This window comes from Ovis aries, chromosome 2 (assembly GCF_016772045.2).
Source record: "Ovis aries strain OAR_USU_Benz2616 breed Rambouillet chromosome 2, ARS-UI_Ramb_v3.0, whole genome shotgun sequence".
Taxonomy (NCBI): Eukaryota; Metazoa; Chordata; class Mammalia; order Artiodactyla; family Bovidae; genus Ovis; species Ovis aries.
Window position 1 is genome coordinate 68,150,224 of NC_056055.1, and position 23,500 is coordinate 68,173,723.

The 23,500-nt window shown below is 45.4% G+C and overlaps 1 protein-coding gene across 5 annotated transcripts in view; it reads right to left on the minus strand.

Moving 5' to 3' along the window:
* Nucleotides 1-23,500, minus strand: part of PIP5K1B (phosphatidylinositol-4-phosphate 5-kinase type 1 beta) — a 554,522-nt gene that overhangs the window by 481,459 nt on the left and 49,563 nt on the right. For 2 of the 5 annotated variants that reach the window (XM_060409390.1, XM_060409396.1), the window contains exons 2-3: nucleotides 12,564-12,727; nucleotides 8,394-8,468 (exon numbers count right to left, since the gene is read on the minus strand). The gene's annotated coding sequence lies outside the window, so the exon portion shown is untranslated. Of the gene's footprint in view, nucleotides 1-8,389; nucleotides 8,469-12,563; nucleotides 12,728-23,500 lie in introns of all 5 variants that reach the window. The other 3 variants (XM_060409394.1, XM_060409398.1, XM_060409393.1) reach the window with 2 other exon arrangements.

The window sequence follows — 23,500 nt, forward strand, 5'->3', positions numbered from 1 at the left end:
AGCTACCAGGGAAGTTGTGTTACCCTGAAGTCAGTGTCTTTTCCCCTTGGGCTGCCTCTCCATCTCCCTGATGGTACTGCCTGCCCTGATCTCCCAAGACCAGGCTGGAGAGAGAGACTGAGTTGGATGCAGGGACCACATTTGGCTGGGTTTGACATGTGCTCAGCGGTTTGGTGACTAAATATAGACAGCCTTGAAACGTCTTGGCTATTGACTGTCTTCCCTCAGTTTTGGTCAGCTCAGGCCATTCTTGGTTTCCTTCATCCCTTTGAATCCCAAGTACAGACTGAGAAATGGTCAAGGGTGACTCTTAGGACACGCTAGAATTCCACTCTGACTTGGCCACAGCATCAGTGAGCTTATGGGTCAAGCTCTTGGACACGTAGTCTGGGGGCACAGGGTGGCCTCACTGCCCTTCTTTTTCATGCCTTTCATTTCCATTCCTCCACCCCTGTCTTCTGGCTTGTGGTGGGTGGGGAGGGGCAAGGGTTTCTGCTTAACCCTGTTTCCTAGTCTGGTCTACACACCTTCTTTGCCCTCAGGCTCTAAGGACTGGCTTAGAATCTGCTGTCCATCCCTCTGTTTGGGAAAACAACTACCAGACACAGTCTTGCAGGCAGCGGGGGAGCCCCTCAGGCAGCAGGTGGGCCCCTCAGGCAGCAGGGGGGGCCCTCAGGCAGCAGGGGGGGCCCTCAGGCAGCAGGGGGGCCCCTCAGGCAGCAGGTGGGCCCCTCAGGCAGCAAGCGGGCCCCTCAGGCAGCAGGGGGGCCCCTCAGGCAGCAGGGGGGGCCCTCAGGCGGCGGGGGAGCCCTCAGGTGGCGGGGGGCCCCTCAGGCAGCGGGGGAGCCCTCAGGCAGCAGGGGGGCCCCTCAGGCAGTGGGGGAGCCCCTCAGGCAGAGGCACTGAAATCCCTGTGGGGCCGCCGGGTTCCAGTGAGTCATGTAGACTCAAAGGCCCTTCCAACCACCACCGAAGGCCCTAGCTTGGATCTTACGTAATTACTCTTACAATAGACTTTTTCAAAAGCTCTTTGTGTACTTAATTGTGTCTCACTTTTTGTGACTGTTTGGACTGTAGCCCATCAGGCTTCCTAGTCCATGAGATTCTCCAGGCAAGAATACTGGAGTGGGTTGCCATGCCTTCCTCCAGGGTCTTCCCCACCCAGGGATCGAACCCAAGTCTCCTGTGTCTCCTGCACTGCAGGCGGATTGTTTACCTGCTGAGCCAGCAGGGAAGCCTGGCTAAACATGTTTTATTTTTAAATGACATTTCTTGGGTAAAATTTTTGGGTCAAATATTACATATGCTTTACAGAAAATTTAGAAAAGGAAACAAAAGCACAAATAAGAAAAATAAGTATGTACTGCAATTCCATCAGCTGGAGATGATATTTAAAAATGTATAACACTTCATCCATTGCTTGGGGGGCTGCCTATCTATGTTCACTTTTCTTTCTAAAAATGAAATCATATCCCATTTACCATGTTACCTAACAGCCACTTCTCTGCTTTCTCCTTGGCAAGTCAACCCTGATTTTGTTCAAATATAGGACAGCCATGTGCCCGAGGGAAGACTGGGACCTTCTCTGGCCTGAGGAAATGCAACTTAACTGGTCTAGGTCATTCTGAAAAATTCTACTCATCTTGCCAGTGAATGGCTTGGGAATAAACATGTGACAATATTTTGGCCAAACAGACAGGAAGGAAGTCTTTAGGGAACTTCTGGGAAAAGTTTCTCTGCTCTTTAAAAAAAAAAAAAAAATCCAATATTGCTTCAGTGGTATCCTTGCATTCATTTCTTATGTCCTTAGTTTAAATTCTGGTTTAAATGTTCTGAAAATTTTTGAGACTTTTAACACATGTTCCAAATTGCCTAGCAGTCCTTATCAACATATTTTGTACTAACAATTAAAAATTCTCCATGTAAGTTCTGGTTTCTCTTTCTTTACAGTGAGCTATCAAAGGAATCATTATCAATAAGTATTATTCCTGCAAATGCAAACTTATTTTCCAACATGAGTTCTGTTTATGCAGAATATGTCTTCTAATAAACATTAGTACTTTATATTTTTCAACCAAGTTACACTAAATTCAAATTATTAGAATCATAGGATCTAACCTCATATGATTCTAATAATTTGAATTTAATGTAACATGGTTGAAAAATATAGACTAGATCCAAGTAAGGCCATATGTTTGGGTGGATGGTGCTCAAAGCTGGCTATACACTTAGAATCATCTGCGGACTTTTAAATAAAAACACAACTTTTATAGAGATATAACTGATATTCAATACATTATAAATAGAGTTAGCAATTTTATGTTTTAACATACATACACATCCATGAAACCACCAAAATCAAGATAATAAATATATTTATCAACTCCAAATTGCAAGGCTTACTATCCTTGGTATTGCCTGCAGTCCACTGACTTGGAAATGACTTTTCTATACTTTGCCTGTTTATTTAGTTGTCTCAGGTAGGAAGGAAAATCCACTCCCTCTTACTCCATCTTAGACTGAAGCAGATACTCCCCATCTGGGGAATTTTGTAAAACAGTCTCTTGGTTTTATTCTAGAACAAATGAACTATAATTTGGGGAGGGGGATAAATTGTACTTCTTTGTATTTTTTCATTAAGGTATAATTTACATACAGTAAAATTCATACTTTTTAGCATACAGTTTTGTGGATTTTGGCCAGGGAATACACTCATGAAACCATCACCACAGTCATGATATAGATCAGTTCTCCCCCCTCTTCCAAACTCTTCTATTCCTCCTTGTAGTCAAGCCTCCCATCGCCAACCACTAGCTCCTGGCAACCATCAATCCTGCTCCTTCCCATAGTATGAGTATGTGGACCAGAGTGGATGTTTGAACAAGGGAGACTGGCAGATGAAAGGTCTACAGTCATCAGTACACACTGGCTCCTCTGAAGGAACCCAGGAGTAAGCACTCTTGGCCAAAGCTGCATTTTGCCCCTTAGCCTGATGAGCAGCTATGGTATCCAGCTGGGTTTCCTGGGCCCAGAACAGCCATCATAATCAAAGCCTTATGAATATTAACACCATGAACATTAAGTACCTCTTGGTCCCTCCATTCTTTCCTCTCTCTATTCAGTACTTACATGCTCTGTATTCCTATCATGTCTCCTGGGCCACCAACCTATGTATCCACACTGCCTATTTGCTTTTCTTGTCTTCTAAAGCAGCACTGATTTTTCTTAAACAATACACAAATGCATACTATGAGGTATATGTGTCTTTTTGAATTATGGATAAAGAAGATGTGGTTCATGTATACAATGGAGTATGACTCAGCCATAAAAGGAACAAAATCGGGTCATTTGGGGCAACACGGATGGACTTAGAATCTGTCATAAAGACTGAAGCAAGTCAGAAAAACAAATATCATCTATTGAGCTTATAGATGGAATCTAGAAAATGGTACGGATGAACCTATTTGAAGGGCAGGAATAGAGATGCAGATATACAGAACAGACTTGTGGACACAGCGGGGGAAGGAGAGGGTAGGACGAACTGACAGAGTAGCCCTGACATATACGCCTATCAGGTGCAAAACGGGTAACTCGTGGGAAGACCCTGTTCAGCACAAGGAGCTCAGCTCAGTGCTCTGTGATGGCCCAGAGGAGCAGCATGGGGCGCGGAGCGAGGGAAGTTCAAGAGAGAGGGGATAAAGTAGACAGAGAGCCGACTCACTTTGCGGTAGAGCAAAAAGCTAACACGACATCGCAAAGCAATCCTACTTCAATAAAAATGCACACTATGTCGTGGCACACATAAATGCCATCTTTCATGTGTCCCCATAGACACAAAGATGAAGAACTGCCCCTGCTTGTGAGGAGAGGCCTCACCCCGAGGATGTGAGGCACAGGACTGGATCCTGAAGACAAGAGCGGAGCAACACTGTAACCGTGGGAAATAGCAACGATAATTATGAGCATCTTGCTTGGGTCTCCCAAGAGTCTTATGAAGGTGGTTATTCTTACTCCATTTTCCCTTGAGGAACAAGCACAGCGAAAGGAAACAATTGATCAAGGCATTCAGAAGAGTTTAGTACTTCTGGCTTCATATTACATATGAATCCACTTCTTTACATATTACAATGGGGATTAAATCATCTCCACCTTCTCCAAGTTCTTTACAAAGACAAATGGTTCTAAGGAGACCAAAGAGTGTCTGGAGACAGGGTTGATGAGGTGAAAGGGAAGAATTCCCACGCTTTCTCCAGTCATGTGGTCAGATTCAGAGAACAGCAATGACTACATCCAAAGAAATTCTCTCTGCATTTGGCAACTGTTCCCTCATCCCGTTAAGCCAACAAAGCTTATAAAGAATAAGCTGCTAGAGGTGAGTGATCAGTTGAGAAGGGCAAAGCCAGTTGTCAGCCACTCCTGGGTTTAGGTGGTCCAGGGCTTAGATCTGAAATACCAAAGCAGCTACCAGCTGTTGGGTCCCCACCCAAACTGAGAACAAAGATTTCAATGTAACAAATTGTTTCAGACTTTCAGAACTCTCAGCCATAGACAAGTTTGGCCTTTTATGGAAAGACTTCCATCCACTTTGCAAATCAATTTTCCTTCAGTCTCTTCCCCTCTCTGGGCTGTAACTCAGGACAGTGGCTCTCAGAGTGCAGTCCCTGGACCAGAGTATCAGCATTACTTGGGAATCCCTCTTACAATTGAGGTTAAAAAAAACGACATAACATCAAATTGACCATTTTAAGGAGTACCACTCATCCTCATGTAGTACTTTCTTAGTGCTATGCAACTACCCCCCTCTACCTAGTCCCAAAACATTTTCATCATTCCAAAAGGAAAGCCTGTGCCCAGTAAGCAGTCACTCTTCCCCTCCCACCCCCAGCCCCCAGCCCCTGGCAACCACTGATCACTTTCTGCCTCTGTGGACTTGCCAATTCTGGATATTTCATTTTTCATTTCATGACCACATGACTGGAGTCATGCAATATGTGACATTTTGTGGCTGGCTTCTTTCACTTAGCATGATGTTCTTGAGGTTCATCCAGGTTATAGCATGTGTTAACACTTCATTCATTTCTATAGTTCTAGGAACTTTTTAGAAATGTAAATTTCCTGCCTCACACAGACCTAATGCCCGAGAAGCTCTGAGCCGCCTTTTGGTTCCTTGAATGCATCCTAGTATCTAAGAACTCCCGATTTAGGAGATGTCAGCCCAGGCTCTTTAACTCAGAAGGCAGTTGTTGGGTTCCTAAATCCAGGATTTTGTTATTCTGCCCAAAATCCTGTGACAACATCAATGTTTCAAAACCAAAATGTTTCTGCCTTTTTCTTGAGTTGTAGGATAGGGCTGTCAGGATCTGCCAATTTCATTCCTTAAGAAACAAACTGAACATCTAGAGCACATTCTTTCAAAATAATCCCAGACTGTCTACAGTCTCTTGATGTTAACTTCACCCTTTTGCGTTCTATTCCCATCCTATTTATAGAATGGCTAGTTTCTTCTCGAACATCTCCAAAGGTGCCTTCTGTTACCCAGGATGCACACTGCAGGTGCTGCGAACAGGGCTGGCCCTGCTAGCGCCTTCCTTGATGCCCTCTTTGGGGACAGCACACAGTCATTCCTGTGAACACGCCTCGTCTCAATCCAGGAGCCCACTTAATGGCTTTCCGTTGCACTGAACCAAAAGGCATTTCTTTAGTTTGACACCCAAATTCTGAATTTCTTTGGTATGTTCCCCTCATGGTGGCTTCTGTAGCCCATCTGGCCCTCTGCTAATAATTTGTAGGTTTAGGAACAAGAGCTGTCCTCGATGGCATGGGAACCTGTAGCGGGAAATGCAAAGAACTGGGCCCAAATAATTGGGTTTCAGGGCTGACTTGACGCATGTTCTTGTTCGCTCAACAAACACAGAATTCGCTGAAGACTGTGTAGATTAGCTACTAGGTGAGAACACAGCAGTGGGCAAGACTGGCAATGCCCCCCTCCACTCCCAGTTTTGGGAGCACAAAAGTCAAGTGCAAGGTCCAAACAAGCAAAGAGGCCACTTCAGCACCACGTGAGGAGGTGCTGTGGGGAGGGTCGATGACACTCTGTGGAGGACACGCCAGTGGCGGCAGTGGAAGAGGCTGCGGTGCTTGTATAGGGGGAGCGCACCGACTGAAACTGCCCGCCCTGGCCAGGCGCCAGAGTGGCATTTGCATGAGCTGCTTTATGCCAGGAGGTCCTGGTAAGGAACATGGAACTAATGAGCCACCACCAACTGGAAGAGTTCGGGAAGGGCCACAAGGAGATACCGCCTGTCTGACCACCTTCCAGCATCCCTCTCGCTGGCATCCATCTTGGTTGAGCAATGTGTGCGCCACCAGGAAGGACTGTGAGTCAGAATGATGGGCAGAGCAACCCAGAAACTAACCCCGTCACCATAAAACCTGAGACTGGGAACCACGTGGCAGAGCAGTTCTCCCGGTTTCCCTCACCCTACTGCTCTCTGCCTGGGCGCCCCTTCCCAGTAAAATCTCTTGCTTTCTCAGCACATGTGTCTCCTCGGACAGTTCATTTCCGAGTGTTAGACAGGAGCCCACTTTTGGGCCCTGGAAGGGGTCCCCTTCCTGCAACAGTTGTGGTGTGTGTGTCCAGGAGAGGTCAAAGAGGACTCTGAGGAGAAAGAGAGGGATACGTTTAGACATGCAGGATGAGTTAGCCGAGCAGGGTGTCGGGGGGGTGGGGCTAGTTCAGTTGGAAAGAGCATTCCAGAGAGCGGAGACGGCACATGCCCAGGCTGGGAGACAGAAGGGGCGTGTGTCTTGCTAGGAACTAGAAGGATTGTGAAGTCGCTGGACTGTCTGTCGTGTCAGGGCTGGCTCTGCTGCAATATACAGTTAGCGAGAGAAGAGTCTACAGAGCCCATTGAGAGACAGGAAAGCCACGGCCTCCTTGTCAGTAAACTCAGAGGGAACCCACAGCAGGGTTAAAGCTGAGCTGTGATTTGACCTGCTGTGTGTTTCCATGATCACTTGGACTATGTAAGGGGAGTGAATTGGAGGGAATGAGAAAGGAGACTGCAAATCCAGTCAAGAGGCTCTTGCACCTGGGACCTCTCATACCACTGCTTCTGAGCGTGTAAATTCAATACACTGGAGAACAGTCTGAGAAGGTCTAGTGGACGGAGGAGCCTGGTGAGCTGCTGTCCATGGGGTCACACAGGGTCATACATGACTGAAGCAACTTAGCATGCATGCATGCATTGGAGAAGGAAATGGCAACCCACTCCGGTGTTCTTGGCTGGAGAATCCCAGGGACAGAGGAGCCTGGTGGGCTGCCATCTATTGGGTCACACAGAGTCAGATACGACTAAAGTGACTTAGCAGCAGCAGCAGCAGTAAAGTCAAAGATATGTGTGCTTTGTAATCCAGAAACTTCATCACAAGAAGTTATGAGGAAGATGCTCATAACTATATTCTTTGAAATGAAAAATGGAAGCAATTTAGGTGTCCATGAGTAGGAGAATGGATAAAATGTGATACATAAAACATGCTATATTTATATGATGGATTTTTATGCAGGAGTTAAGATGAATGAACTGGGGCTGGATTTATCAAACTGAAAAATCTCAAAAGCATAATGCTGAACAAAGAGCCAGGGTATACAGAAATGCAGGCACAACTTGACATCCTGCACTCAAAAGTTTGTAAGGTCCACCATTACTTTACACATCCTTAAGAGAGAAAAAAAAAATGCTGAGAACTGAACTCCGACAAAATGCATTCTTGTCACTTATTAGATACTTTATACTTGATTAGAAAATCTTTTACACCATATATTACTCCCATGCATGCATAAAAAGGGGAAATAGAAGTGAAATAAATCAGTTATGGGTTCCCCCAACTTTTGCACATATAAATCCTAACTCTTCTAAATTCTCTTGACTTAAAGTCACAGATGTCTGTGTTTCCCAAATAATAAATCGTCCTTCCAACTACAGGATGGGTGATAAGGCATTCTTAAGCAATCCATAAGAAAACTCACAGTCATTGGCACTGGCCTCTTAAGCTATTTTTGCAGCTAGGCATAACTAAGCTTCTTTGCAGTCCTCCTTCTATGACACTGCTGGGCATTTCTGATTTATCATCACCCCCACGATCCCCTCACGATCACGTGATTCCTGAAGGGGAAGAGTGCCCCTACTAATGTCTCCACAATTTTCAGCAAGATTGCTCCTGCTGCTTTTGGATGTGTAGGCGGTAGGGAACAATTGCCACCCAGCTATCAGAAGGTGCCATCAGTTACAAGAGCATCGCGATTTCAGAGATATTCAAACGGGGAAAAAGTTGTGTGTTTTACATCTTGGAGGATAAGTTCAAAACAAGAGAGTCTTAGCAAACCCACTTGCCTTCACAGTCGCGCTACATCCTCCCATCCAGCTTCGTAATGAAACCAACATTTTGATGTCACTTATGGGTGGAATCTAAAAAAAATGATACAAATGAACTTACAAAACAGAAACTGACTCACAGACACAGAAAACAAACTTATGGTTACCAAAGGGGAAAGAGAGGGGAAAGGGATAAATTAGGAATTCAGGATTAGCAGATACAAACGACTACATATAAAACAGATGACCAACAAGGTCCTAGTATATAGCGCAGGGAACTGTATTCCACATCTTGGAATAAACTATAAGGGAAAAAAAATGTGTTCTTTAGAAATGAGGAAATATGGTAGTTGTCATTTATGAATAAAGACATATTTATAAACCATAAAAACTATGTGTAGAAATAATAAACATCATTTAAAGACTGCTGCCAGTGGAAATCTGCTGTATGGTGCAGGGAGCTCAAACCTGGTGCTCTGTGACAACCTAGAGGCATGGGAATGGGGTGGGAGGTGGGAGCGAGGTCCAAGAGGGAGGTTACATATTAATACCTATGGCTGATTCATGTAGATATATGAAAGAAGCCAACACGTTATTGTAAAGCAATTACCCTCCAATTAAAAATAAATAATTAAAAAATAAAAATAATAAAGACAGCTGCCATCATAGAGAGAGCGGTGATGCAGAAACAGGGCATGTTATGGGGACAGACGCACGCTCAGACTTCCAGTCAATTGTTCACATTCCCAGCTTTAAGCTTGGCGGTATCACATGGGTGGCTATTTGTATTACTCGCCACACTTTCTGTAAGACAGCTATTTCACAACTTATAGAAAAAGGCTTCCCTGGTGGCTCAGCTAGTAAAGAGTCTGCCTGCAATGTGGGAGACCTGGGTTCAATCCCTGGGTTGGGAAGATCCCCTGGAAAAGGGAACGGCTACCCTGGTACTCCAGTATTCTAGCCTGGAGAATTTCATGGACTGTATAGTCCACGGGGTCGCAAAGAGTTGGACACAACTGAGCGACTTACACTTTTACTTTCAAAAAAAAGGAGACTGCCACACTAGCACAATTCTGTTAATAGTCCCTGTGTGAACCAGGGAACGTGTGCAACTCCAGCTTTCTATTCTATTACTACATTGCAAAGAGGGTCATAGCTCTTCTCCTCGCCTCAGAGGAATTCTGGGTTGTTGTGAAGGTCAAAACTGCAAGTGCTTGTGCAATCCATTGTTAAACCATAAAGCACAGCAGAGAAAGGGTACTGAGACTGTCACCTCACAAGTGTACCAAACCTCTTAGCAGGGATGTGTGGGAGGTGCTCGCAGCAATGGCCCCCAGTGGACTGGGCCCCCCTCTATCTGCACCCCTTTGGCAACATGACTCGGCCACTCCTCCCATCAACTGGGAGCCTGTTTCTCCACTCCTAAGCTCTGGGCCGGCCTTGGGACCTGCTGCGATCCACAGAATATGGTGACTGTGACACAGCAAGCGCGAGCTTAGACCTCAACATGCAGGCGTCTTTCCCTGGAACACTTCAGGTTCCGGAGACAGCCCCCCGCCCCCCGCCCCACCAGGCTGGGCAGCCCAGTCTGGCCTATTGGAGAATGAAACTTGAGAGGAACCAAGATGCCCAGCCAACAGCCAGAACCAACTGCCAAACGTGAGTCAGGCCTTCTTGAACTTTCCAGTCCCACTGACCCTCTGGTCAAATGCTGCCAACTAACAGGCATTAACCCCCCTGATGACCCACAGAACCACGAGAAATAGCCATCAGGGGCTTTAGGTCACCGTGTTTAGGGGGGTTTGTTTTGCAGAGTTGGATACACTGACCGGTGACTGAAAGTTTGGTTTAGTCTATTCTGCTGATGACAATACCTTTGCCACTTTGTAAGTTGAGTGGTAAGTAATTATTAAGCACCTACTCTGTACTGGTTATGGGTTTTGTGCTGTGAAGACTACCAAAAAAGGACTAGAGATAAATGCCTCAGCTGTAGCACAAACAAGAACTGTAGCCTCATTAGGAAAAGAAGATGCAAATGATAGAAAGTAAAATAAGAATGTGCTAAATTGAGAAAGATGTGCTCTGCAGAGGGAAGTGAACATTTTCTTATTACGTAGCAGAAACTCTGACTTAGTTCATAGAATCCTCACAACAACTCTATAAGGCAGGTACTGTGATTATTCCCATTTCACAGGTAAGGAAACTGAGGAACCTGCAGGGAAGTAAGCTGTCCAGAGTCACATAGCCAGCAAGTGGTTGGCCCTGGCCTGGGAACTAGTAGCCTGACAGCAAAGCCCACATGTGCCCCAGACTAGACAGATGACAGTAAGGCTAGTGCTATGAGGATGTAGGGACAGATGCTTTGTGGGGGGAGGAGGGGGTGGTTCCTAGGCAAGAGAGACCTCAGCTGGCCTTGGAGGTTGGGTGGGAGCTGGAGTGGAATTTAGAAAGTTCCAGGCAGAGATCATGGTGTATGCACACGGGGGGTTTGGCGCCCCATGGGAAGCTGAGCCCAGCTGGGTCAGAACCTGCCTCTCTCCAACCCAGGAGTCTGTGACTATCCTTCCAGGCCACCTACATCCCAGTGAGACCCCCACTGCCTGGCTGAGGGGAGGCCTGGGAGAGATGGCCTGGGAGGAGCTTGGAAAGTGGAAGTAGTGTCTCAGGGCAGGATGCAGGGGCAGGACAGAGCCAGGAAACAGGGATGGGGGCCTCCAGGGCTGTCAGGATTCTCAGCTGGGCTGAGGAGGAGGCAGTGAGTTGGGGAGTTGTCATCCTGCTGCCCCACGGAGCCCACGTGCATCAGCCAGGACAAGCTGCTGGGGCAGGCCGCGGGTGCCAGGCCAGAAGACGCCCCATTTCCCTGGGATCTGTGGGGTGGACTTGCTTCCTATGTCCCTGTGTGCACCCAGACCACCTTTTCCTGCTGCGCTGTACTAGCAACAGCCAGCACAATTATCTCTGCCAAAACCTATGCTATGACTCTAGAGGGAGAGGTGTGTTCAGAGATGCTTTTGAAATTCTCCTAAACAACCTGTGAGTTATGATGGAACATTTTAATAAGAGTCCAATTCTTGTTGTATGTGTTCTTGGTTAAGCTATGTCATTTCACCTTATAAATGTGCTTTTACCGATGAGGTGGTGATGGGGGTTGCTGGTTGCTTACTGGTGTAGTTACTGTTCCTGAGAAGGACCCATGAAAAGCAGAGACCACAGAAGCATCATCTGGCTTCCCCACTCACTCACCCCCACTCCCACCCCCGCAACACTGAATTGCTCACAGCCTGTGGGAATTCAGGAAAGGCTTCCAGTGAAGAGGCATTTGAAATGGACCTTGGAGGATGGAGATTTCGATGGGTGAGGCCAGAGGATATGGGTAAACTGAGCAATGGCCCGGGACCCCGCAACATGCAGGGGGTGAAAAAAAATCTATGTAAGAACAGAGCTGGGGAAAGAGAGTAAGATGGGACATGTCAGACGGCTGGGTTGGCGGTAGGGACCTTGAATAGACAGTTGGGAGACATGGGCTTGCCTTCTGAAAGCAAGATGACAAACACATCTCGTGAAAGCAGCAATTGTTCCTGCTTGTTCTTAATTCAACCTTGTGGATCTGGATAAGTACAGGCAGATAAAACTTGTGTGATTCTGAGACCATCCTGTGGAAAAAGATCAGAATACTCTACCTGAGCGAACCCTTGCAGAGCAAATGGTATAAAGTGCATATTTTGGTGAACTTTACATTGTACATGTAATACATGGTTGGGGTAGAAAAATTTGAAAACATGGATAAGCAAAAGAAAGAAAAAAGAAATAACACTTATAATTCTACCATCCAGAGATATTATTATGCCTTTCAGACTTCTGTCAATGTATGGATATAAATTTATGTTACATAAGTGGGTTCATACTGCTTTAGAACCTACTTTAGAAAACTTAATATCTTGTGACTATCTTTCCATATAAGTAAATACACTCCCCAGCATCATTTTAAACCGCCATTTTTTAGTCCATATTGAAGAACACCTTGAACCGTCTTCAATCTCCCACTTCTATTCGTGTTAAAATCTTAACTGTATCCATTCAAGCGATGAACTTAGCCACATGTACAGAAGAGGGCACTTGAAAAATCAAACCCAGAGTAATCATCCCCATTGTGTTAATCACTTTCAAGCTCTTTTCATTGCATACCTGATGGAGCACTCTCCCGACTGGCAGAGAGTCTTCAGGTGGTGCTATTAGGTGGCACAGTTCCTTCAGGACACAGTTGACTCATTTGATGACTGTGTGGGCTACTTCTGTGCGGACTTGACCCGACTTCTATTGTCTTGTATTTCTGTATTCACTCCAACTCCCTCAAAAAAGAAATGACAAGAATTCGATGTTTTGTGATTGATGATGCATTCTTGAAACAGGGGAAAAAATTAATGGGTTCAGTAGATCCTGCAAAATGTTTATGAGGAGACTGAGCAGAAGAAAATGCCTTTTCTACCAGGTAAGCTGCACCTGGGGCCTCCTGAGAAGTTAACTGCTGATATCAGACTCACCCTGATGAGACAGAAATGCCGAGCTGAAGTGTGCCCCCTAGCTTTGCAGAGCCTGGTTTTCTCTGGCACCATCACGTACTATAAAATTTGTCTCTCAGATGCGAGCGTCTTTCAAATGAGGACATCAAAAACAAATACTACACATTTGAACCTCAGGGAAGAATGAAGTATATGGACCTCATTGCCTCCCTCTAGTGGTTATGTCCTGTTTCAGCGAGTCTCTTGGCACTTGGATGGGTCCTGTACTGGGAAGCCCAGCGCCCTCTTGTGGAGGGCAGGAGAAGGTGTCCGCATTTCTCATAAGGGCAGAGACCTGGACTGCGGAGAAGCCCGTGGATTGGCAAAGACAAACTTGACCTGAGGAACTGGTAAACACGAGTCACCTCCTCCAGAGCTTGTGGACGTGTCCCCCACACCGACATATCTTAGAAGCAGAGTCTAATGAATTCTCATGATTTAATTGTCTTTTTTTAAATTAAATACTTGCTAATGTTCTATTTATTCTGTTACTTTGAACGTCCTCTTGGAATTAGCCAATTTAAGGAGTAGAATATAGCCCTGTTTATCAGACATGGTCCATGAATAAAGAGAATGCTCCAAAGAGCTGATAGTGCAACCCATGGACCATGATAACTTGACAGGTTTTGCAGATAGAAGATAATGATTAAAGATGTGGGCTGTGATGCCTAGTTCCCGTGCTGGTTCTGCCAACTGGATGGCAGGCAGGTACCTGACTTAACTTTTAAAAACCTCACTTTCCTATAAAATGAGAATGCTGATAGTTCCCACCTTGCAGAGTTATGACAATTCAGTGGTGAAGAATCGGCCTGCGAATGCAGGAGCTGCAGGAGACTCAGGTTCGATCCCTGGGTCTAGAAGATCTCCTGAAGTAGGAAATGGCAACCCACTCCAGTATTCTTGCCTGGGAAATGCGCTGAACAGAGGAGACTGTTGGGTTACAGTCCACAGGGTCACAGTGAGTCAGAAACAACTGAGGACGCATGCAAATAAATATATTAGCACATTGCACTTAGCAAATGCTATTACTATTTACCAGAAGATTAACATTTTTTTAAAAGGTGTATTACTTTCTTTGTTGCCTTCTATGACAAAGTACAATGACCAACATTAATCATTTCTTAGGAGACTCCTATTTCTCCTTGTGAAAAATGACTCTATGCCCATCAATAAGGCAATGAAGAGCTGCTGCTGCTGCTAAGTCACTTCAGTCATGTCCGACTCTGTGCAACCCCATAGATGGCAGCCCACCAGGCTCCCCCATCCCTGGGATTCTCCAGGCAAGAACACTGGAGTGGGTTGCCATCTCCTTCTCCAATACATGAAAGTGAAAAGTGAAAGGGAACTCGCTCAGTTGTTTCTGACTCTTAGCGACCCTGTGGTCTGCAGCCTACCAGGCTCCTCCATCCATGGGATTTTCCAGGCAAGAGTATTGGAGTGGGGTGCCATTGCCTTTTCCGAATGAAGAGCTGAGAAGTGGCAGAGGTCTGAGTCGGTTATCCAACTTTTTTCTACTACAAACCTGGTGGCCTTCATGTGAACTGCCTGTCCTACATTCTGAGTTCTTACTTCTATTTCCATTTTCACCTGTTCTCCATTTCTAACACCACTGTTGACTCCACCATCTCTCTAATCTGCTGTGGACTCAGAAAGGAGGTAACAGAGCTCATTAGAATTTTGCTTTATGCCATAGGTTAAATAGGCTCCAGCGGGAACATCTGAACTCTTTCCCTCTGTGCAAAACACATAATCTCCTGTCTGAATACATGTATGCCTTTTAGGATCCATGGAATCCAAACCTAAAGAGTAGAAAAGAACTAAAAAATAAAAATTAAAAAAATGGAAGTGTTAAAAGACTTTTTAGGATGGGCGGCTGATCATGTGAGCGGGGAGCTTTGGAGGAAATCCTATTTTGTCTTTTGCCTCATTTTTGGAGGGAGGGTAAGGCTGGATTCTACTCCCTGGCCTGGAAGCACTGGCCCATAGTGGTTGGGTTGGGTACTGGTGGGGAGGGCAGGCTACTGTTTGACAGAAAATGGTCTTGCAGGTATTGGTAATGGAAGTTCAGTTCGGTCGCTCAGTCATGTCCAACTCTTTGTGATCCCATGAACTACAGCACTCCAGGCCTCCCTGTCCATCATCAACTCCCGGAGTCCACCCAAACTCATGTCCATTGAGTCGGCAATGCCATCCAACCATCTCCTCCTCTGTCTTCCCCTTCTCCTCCTCCCCTCAATCTTTCCCAGCATCAGGGTCTTTTCAAATGAGTCAGCTCTGCGCATCAGATGGCCAAAGTACTGGAGTTTCAGCTTCAACATTAGTCCTTCCAATGAACACCCAGGACTGATCTCCTTTAGGATGGACTGGTTGGATCTCCTTGCCATTCAAGGGACTCTCAAGAGTCTTCTCCAACACCGCAGTTCAAAAGCATCAATTCTTCGGCCCTCAGCTTTCTTTTATAGTCCAACTCTCACATCCATACATGACTACTGGAAAACCATAGCCTTGACTAGACAGACCTTTGGTGACAAAGTAATGTCTCTGCTTTTTTAATATGCTGTCTAGGTTGGTCATAACTTTCCTTCCAAGGAGCAAGCATCTTTTAATTTCATGGCTGCAGTCACAATCTACAGTGATTTTGGAGCCCCCAAAAAATAAAGTCTAATACTATTTCCACTGTTTCCCCATCTACTTGCCATGAGGTGATGGGACCGGATGCCATGATCTTAGTTTTCTGAATGTTGAGTTTTAAGTCAACTTTTCCACTTTCCTCTTTCACTTTCATCAAGAGGCTCTTTATCTCCTCTTCACTTTCTGCCATAAGGGTGGTGTCATCTGCATATCTGAGGTTTTTGATATTTCTCCCGGCAATCTTGATTCCAGCTTGTGCTTCCTCCAGCCCAGCGGTAATGGAAGAAAAAGCAGATATTAGCCAGGGGAGCATAACTGGAGGAGAATCTGAACCAGAGTCAAGATGGGAGCAAAGACCACAGTGAGGAGAGGCAAGGTGGGTCTATGACTGCGAGTACAAATAACAAGGTATGAAGTGGGGGTGTGCTGCCTGTAGTTTGTAGTGTAGTGAAGTCTGGGAGCATGATTCCTCCAGCTTTGTTCTTCCTTCTCAAGATTGTTTTGGCTATTCAGGGTCTTTTGTGTCTCCATACAAATTTTAAAATTATTTGTTCTAATTCTTTGAAAAATGCCATTGGTATTTTGATAGGGATTACATTGAATCTGTAGATTGCCTTGGGTAGTGTGTCATTTTAACAATGTACATTCTTCCAATCCAAGAACACAGTGTATCTGTTTGTTTGTGTCATTTTCAATTTCATCAGCATTAGTCATATAGCTTTCTGAGAACAGATCTTTTACCTGTAGACAGCATATTCAAAAGCAGAGACATTATTTTGCCGAATAAGGTCCATCTAGTCAAGGCTATGGTTTTCCTGTGGTCATGTATGGATGTGAGAGTTGGACTGTGAAGAAGGCTGAGCACCGAAGAACTGATGCTTTTGAACTCTGGTGTTGGAGAAGACTCTTGAGAGTCCCTTGGACTGCAAGGAGATCCAACCAGTCCATTCTGAAGGAGATCAGCTCTGGGATTTCTTTGGAAGGAATGATGGTGAAGCTGAAACTCCAGTACTTTGGCCACCTCATGCGAAGAGTTGACTCATTGGAAAAGATTCTGATGATGGGAGGGATTGGGGACAGGAGGAGAAGGGGACGACAGAGGATGAGATGGCTGGATGGCATCACTGACTCGATGGACGTGAGTCTGAGTGAACTCTGGGAGTTGGTGATGGACAGGGAGGCCCGGCGTGCTGTGATTCATGGAGTCGCAAAGAGTCGGACACGACTGAGCAACTGAACTGAACTGAAGTTTTTAACGACACTGACTGCCACAGCATGTATTTCATTATAGATCCAAGATGCCTAATGACATTTAAATGTGTTTTATTTTATGTTGGGGTATAGCCGATCAACAATGTTGTGATAGTTTCAAGTGCACAGCAGAGCAGCTCAGCCATATATACACATGTGTCCATCCTCCCCCAAACTCCGCTCCCACTCAGGCTGCCACATAACATTGAGCAGGGTTCCCTGTGCTAGACAGTAGATCCTTGTTGGTCTAATGACATTTTAAAACCGATTTATATTTTAATTTTCCTATTGTGGTCTCTCACACTAGAACATAGTCACATTGCCTGGCATATAGAAAGTGCTTCTCTTAGATGGCTTTTTCTTAGAAACAGACCCTGAATCAAGAAATGTGAGGGCATGTGATTTATTAAGGACATGCTTCTGGGAGAAACTGCTAAGGAAGCAGGGAGGCTGGAGAGAGAAGGGATGCCATCAAGAAATGGTGCGATGGCAGAAGAAAGTCCTGGTCTCTGAGTCCCAGGGGAGCTCTGGAAAGTCAGCTGCACCTCAGAGTTTGTCCCTCTGGGAGGCAAGGAAGGCAGTATTCCAAATATTCCCTCCCACAGTGAGGTCAGTCACTGCACGGCAGAGGCCAGGGAGTGCACACTGGGTAATAAACTCCCACTCTCCAAGCAGACAAGATGACTTCAGCAGCCACAGTCAGAGCTTGGAGGAAAGGGGAAGCCGTGAGTAGTTAGCCATGCAGCACAAAAAAGCTGGGGCCTGGGAAGCGTGACAGGGGTGTCCCCTCGAGTTCTCACTAAGGATGTAATAAATGAGTGGATCAATGAACAAGAACAAGGCCCCCACCCCTCCATAAGGACACACATGGTACCATTTTTTGCTTTATATTACGTGTACTTACATCCCCATTACCTAGTGTTCTATGGATTAGATTTTAGTAAAGAAACATTGTTCAGCCAGAGAGCTAAGTTCTCCTTATCCAGGACACTGGGGTTTGGGCATAAGCCCCTCCAATGACAGACAGCAGAACTGGGTTGGTTTCCAGAGTCAAACCTTCCAAAGAACTGGAATCACCAGTGCATGAGTGTGACCTCAAGAAAGATGTGACCGATGTGGTCCTGGCATTAGAATGGACAGGAAGGGGTTTAATGTGACCCTGCCCCTCTCATTAAGCGAGTGACCAAAGAGCAAATGAGACCCTGCAAGTCCATCCCCAGGGCAACATGAGGTGATTGAGAGTCCAATGTGAGAACAGAAAAAGAAGAGATCAAAGTCAGTCTCCCCGTGGGGAGTGGCAATAAACAGCCCAGAAGATAAGTTTTTATGCCCATAAATATCTTACATGATGATGAAGAGAATACACAGATGTGTGAAAACCTCATAAACAGGGAAGTGGCTCTGTCCCAGCTGCTCACAGAGAACTGCATCACCGTCCACTACCCCAGAGGAAGGAGGGAAGACTAAAGCCAGAATGACCTCCATTCGTGAGGCTTGTTTCAGTCGAAATGGATCTAGTTCTTTGGTAGAAATTTTGTCTTCCTGTAGGGAGGTAGCTCGGAGAAGGCAGTGGCACCCCACTCCAGTACTCTTGCCTGGAAAATCCCATGGACGGAGGAGTCTGGTAGGCTGCAGTCCATGGGTCGATAGGAGTCGGACATGACTGAGCGACTTCACTTTCACGCATTGGAGAAGGAGATGGCAACCCACTCCAGTGTTCCTACCTGGAGAATCCCATGGACAGAGGAGCCTGGTGGACTACATGGACACGACTGAGCGACTTCACTTTCACTTTTCACTTTCATGCACTGGAGAAGGAAATGGCAACCCACTCCAGTGTTCCTGCCTGGAGAATCCCAGGGACGGGGAGCCTGGTGGGCTGCCATCTATGGGGTCGCACAGAGTCGGACATGACTGAAGTGACTTAGCAGCAGCAGCTATATAGTAAATCCTTGTTGCATATCTATTTTCTGTATAGCAGCTTCTATCTGTTAATCCCGCGCTCCTACTTTATCACTCCCCTTGCCCTCTCCCCTCTGGTAACCATGTTTGTTTTCTGTGTCTGTGAGTCTGTTTCTGTTCTGTATATAGATTCTTTTGTGTCATATTTAGATTGCACATATAAGTGATAGCGTGTGATATCTGTCTTTCTCTGACTTCTTTCACTTAGTATGATGATCTCTGGGTCCATCCATGTTGCTGCAAATGGCATTATTTCATTCTTTTTTATGGCTGAGGAATTATGATTACTTCTGAGCTTTCACTACTAGTAGTAATGTGCGATCACCAAGTGAATTGTGAGATCTGTATAGCCCAACCTGTATACAAAAATGGAACAGGGAATGAACTAAACCCATTTACCATTCATTGACATCTACAGTATGCCTTGCTTTGCAGCTGGGAAGAGTAGTGTGGGAGCAGGGGCAGCAGGTTGAAAACTGTGATAGAATCTCTGATGCCAAGAAAATGAGTCAATACCTGTGGTAGAAAAAAGATGGGTTAGTACCACTATCTGTGTTGACAGTTTGAGATAACGGGTGTTAGTAATTTTCTAGAAAGAGATTTCCTATATATTGAGAAATACTGAAGGGAGCAGGAAAGTCACAGTGTTTGAGTGCATCCTATGCCTCCTGATTGTCTACATATAAGCAAAGGCCCTGCTCCCGACCTTGAAGAGTATTTCCCATTGCCAATCAATGCTGCTGGTAGAAGCCTGCAACAATAGTCTTTCTGGAGCCATACCCAGACACAACTCACTGTACCAAACAAGGCTCCTAAAAAGAAGCTTTCTTGGAGTGGGCTCCATGTGCCGCTCCTCTGCTGCGTGACTCTCTAGCACCAGGGTCCAATTAACATCCATGAAACTGACCCATCCTACGGGACTCTTTCCTGCTTGGAAGTACCTGTCGCATAATTGGGGCTGGAGCACTACTCTAACCATGAAAATAGTGTGGCTAATGGGTAGGAACTCAGGGAAGGGAGGAGTCTTAATTTCAGGTGGATTACCTGAGAGCTTCTGATGACCTCCTTACTGTCCCTCCATCACCCCCACCATGATCACTACCGCTCTACCAGTGTTCTTCCTCTCACGATGGGACAACAGCTGGCTTTCTGTACACTTGTCTCAGCAAACCAGGAGCTGTATAACTAAACACCAAGCAAGTGTTCAATAAAAGAAATTACAGAAGCCTCCAGAGAACGCAATGGCACCCCTCTCCAGTACTCTTGCCTGGAAAATACCATGGACGGAGGAGCCTGGTGGGCTGCAGTCCATGGGGTCGCGAAGAGTCGGACATGACTGAGCAACTTCACTTTCACTTTTCACTTTCATGCATTGGAGAAGGAAATGGCAACCCACTCCAGTGTTCCTGCCTGGTGAATCCCAGGGATGGGGAGCCTCATGGGCTGCCATCTATGGGGTCGCACAGAGTCGGACACGACTGAAACGACTTAGCAACAGCAGCAGCTGAGTGTCACACTTCCTGAAAAGGTACTCAAATTCAGGGTTGTTTGTTTGATAATTTTTATTTTAACATTGTTCTGGCCAAACATAATGTATCTACAGTCCATATGCTAGCTTCACAGGCCACCAGTGGGTTACTTCTGATGTGGACCATTCTTCCTTTCATGAGCAGCTTTAAATTTTTTATTTACTTATTTTAGTGAGGTGTAGTTGATTTATAATATGATGTAGGTTTCAGGTAAACAACATAGTGATTCACAATTTTTAAAGGTTATACTCCATTTAAAGTTATTATGAAATAAATATTAGCTATATTCCCTGTGTTGCACAATACATCCTTGTAGCTTATTTATTTAGACATAGTCATTTGTACCACTTAACCCCCTACCCCTGTATTGCAGCTCCCTCCCTTCCCGCTGGTAACCACTAGCTCATTCTCTGTATCTGTGAGTCTGTTTCTTTTTTGTCTCATTCAGCAGTTTGTGGTATTTTTTAGATTCCACATATCATACAGTATTTTTCATTCTCTGCCTGGCTCATGTCACTAGGCATGATACCCTCCTAGTCCTCTCTCAACCTCAATTGTGCACTTGAATCACATGAAGAGTTTTAAAAAATATACTCATAAGGGACTTCCCTTGTGATCCAGTGACTAAGACTCTGGCCCCACCCAGCTTTGATCCCTGGTCAGGGAACTAGGTCCCCCATGTCACAACTAAGAGTTTGTATGCCACAACTAAGACTCAGCACCGCCAAATAAAAATAAATATTTAAAGAACAAAAACATAGCCATAAATGAGTTCTTGGTTCTATACCAGACCAATTCATCCAGAATCTTTGGGGGTGGGAACTGGGCATTACTATTTTTCAAAAGCTTCCTTAAGGAGTCTACTGAGCAGCCAGGTTGGAGGACCATCATTTCAGGCTGCTTTGCTGCTGCTCCTCCAAACTCAGAGAAGCAGAGACAGCCCTGAGAAACAAGCCAATAGGAACACCCTCAGATACACTTTGGATGAGGCTAAGTTTGGAGAAGACACTTTCAAGGATGTTGGTGGTGGTCCTTGTAGTTCCTACAGATTCCTGCAGACCTGGCTTATCTCCTTAGATAAGGAGATTAAGACCTGGCCAGTGCTACTATCTATGTAGAGTACATCATGTGAAATGCCAGGCTGGATAAAGCACAAGCTGGAGTCAAGATTGCCAGGAGAAATATCAATAACCTCAGATATGCAGATGACACCACATTTATGGCAGAAAGTGAAGAACTAAAGAGCCTCTTGATGAAAGTGAAAGAGAAGAGTGAAAAAGTTGGCTTAAAGCTCAACATTCAGAAAACTAAAACCATAGCATCTGGTCCCATCACTTCATGGCAGATAGATGGGTAAACAATGGAAACATTGACAGACTTTATTTTGGGGGGCTCCAAAATCACTGCAGATGGTGACTGCAGCCATGAAATTAAAAGACGCTTACTCCTTGGAAGAAAAGCTATGACCAACCTAGACAGCATATTAAAAAGCAGAGCCATTATTTTGCCAACAAAGGTCCATCTAGTCAAAGCTATGGTTTTTCCAGTAGTCATGTATGGATGTGAGATTTGGACTGTAAAGAAAGCTGAGCACCAAGGAACTGATGCTTTTGAACTGTGGTGTTGGAGAAGACTCTTGAGAGTCATTTGGACTGTGAGGAGATTAAACCAATCAATCCTAAAGGATATCAATCCTGAATATTCATTGGAAGAACAGATGCTGAAGCTGAAATTTCAATACTTTGGCACCTAATGTGAAGAACTGACTCTTTTGAAAAGACCCCGATGCTGGGAAAGATTGAAGGTGGAAGGAGACGGGGATGACAGAGGATGAGATGGTGGGATGGCATCACTGACTCGATGGACATGAGTTTGACTAAGCTCAGGGAGTTGGTGATGGACAGAGAAGCCTGGTGTGCTGCAGTCCATGGTGTCATAAACAGCCGGACATGACTGAGCGACTGAACTGAACTGGCTCTCAGCCTTGAGAACTTCATCTGTATATCTTCCCCTATAAGCTTCACCTCTAACAACCCATCCTCAAGCATTTCTACCTACTACCAAAACACAAATGCTGAGAACTAGGCCTTGCCCTCCAGCAAGGCAGGAATCCAGTCCCCTTATGACTCCAGGGAACGTGGTTCAAAAGGAAGGTGGTTGAGTGGAGCAAAAAGAAGAGAGACAGAAAGAACAACAAATAAGGAAAGAATGAAAACATGGAACACGCGGCTAAGTAGGAGCTAAGGGCCTCACCCAACCACAGCTTCAACTCAGACCATTAAAGTCCCACATGTTATGTCCACACATGGTCACAATGCATTGTGTATTAGTGTCAAACTTTTAAATTAGCTTAAGGTTTAAAATGAATTATTTCTTAACATGCTGTGTCCAGGGTTTTTTTTGTTTGTTTGTTTTTTGTTTTTTTGTTTTGGAGGACTGCACAAGAAGTAGCTGAGAATGAATCTGTAAAAGAAAAAGTCCTCTTCATATCTTGAATTTGAAGGTAAGGCTGAAAGAAATGATAACCTAACTTCTGTGTTTTAGATGTGAAGAAACTGAGGTCCAGGATGGTGGAATGACTCCTCTAACATCACACAACTATCTTGTGGCAAAGCTAGATGTGGTATCAAGATCCACAGTCAAAACATCCATCTCTGCCAGTATAGTCTGGGTACAGCAGCAGAATCCTTCCCAATGTGAAGAAACTGAGGTCCAGGATGGTGGAATGACTCCTCTAACATCACACAACTATCTTGTGGCAAAGCTAGACGTGGTATCAAGATCCACAGTCAAAACATCCATCTCTGCCAGTATAGTCTGGGTACAGCAGCAGAATCCTTCCCAATAGAGATTCTGTAAGGCCCACATCAACTGGCCAGAGTTGTACATCCTAGATGTGTTTTCATCTCTGTTCTAGGACACACATTGGGAGGCAGTTGATTGGTTGCTCAGTTGCTTCAGTCGTGTCCGACTCTCTGTGACCCCATGAACCACAATCCATTAGGCTCCTCTGTCCACGGGATGTTCCTGGCAAGAACACTGAAGTGGGTTGCCATGCCCTCCTCCAGGGGATCTTCCTGACCCAGAGATCAAACCGACATGTCCTGCATCTCCTGCATTGCAGGCAGATCCTTCACTGACTGATCCACCTGCGAAGCCCAGTGGGAGGTAGGGGTGACCTTAAAAGACA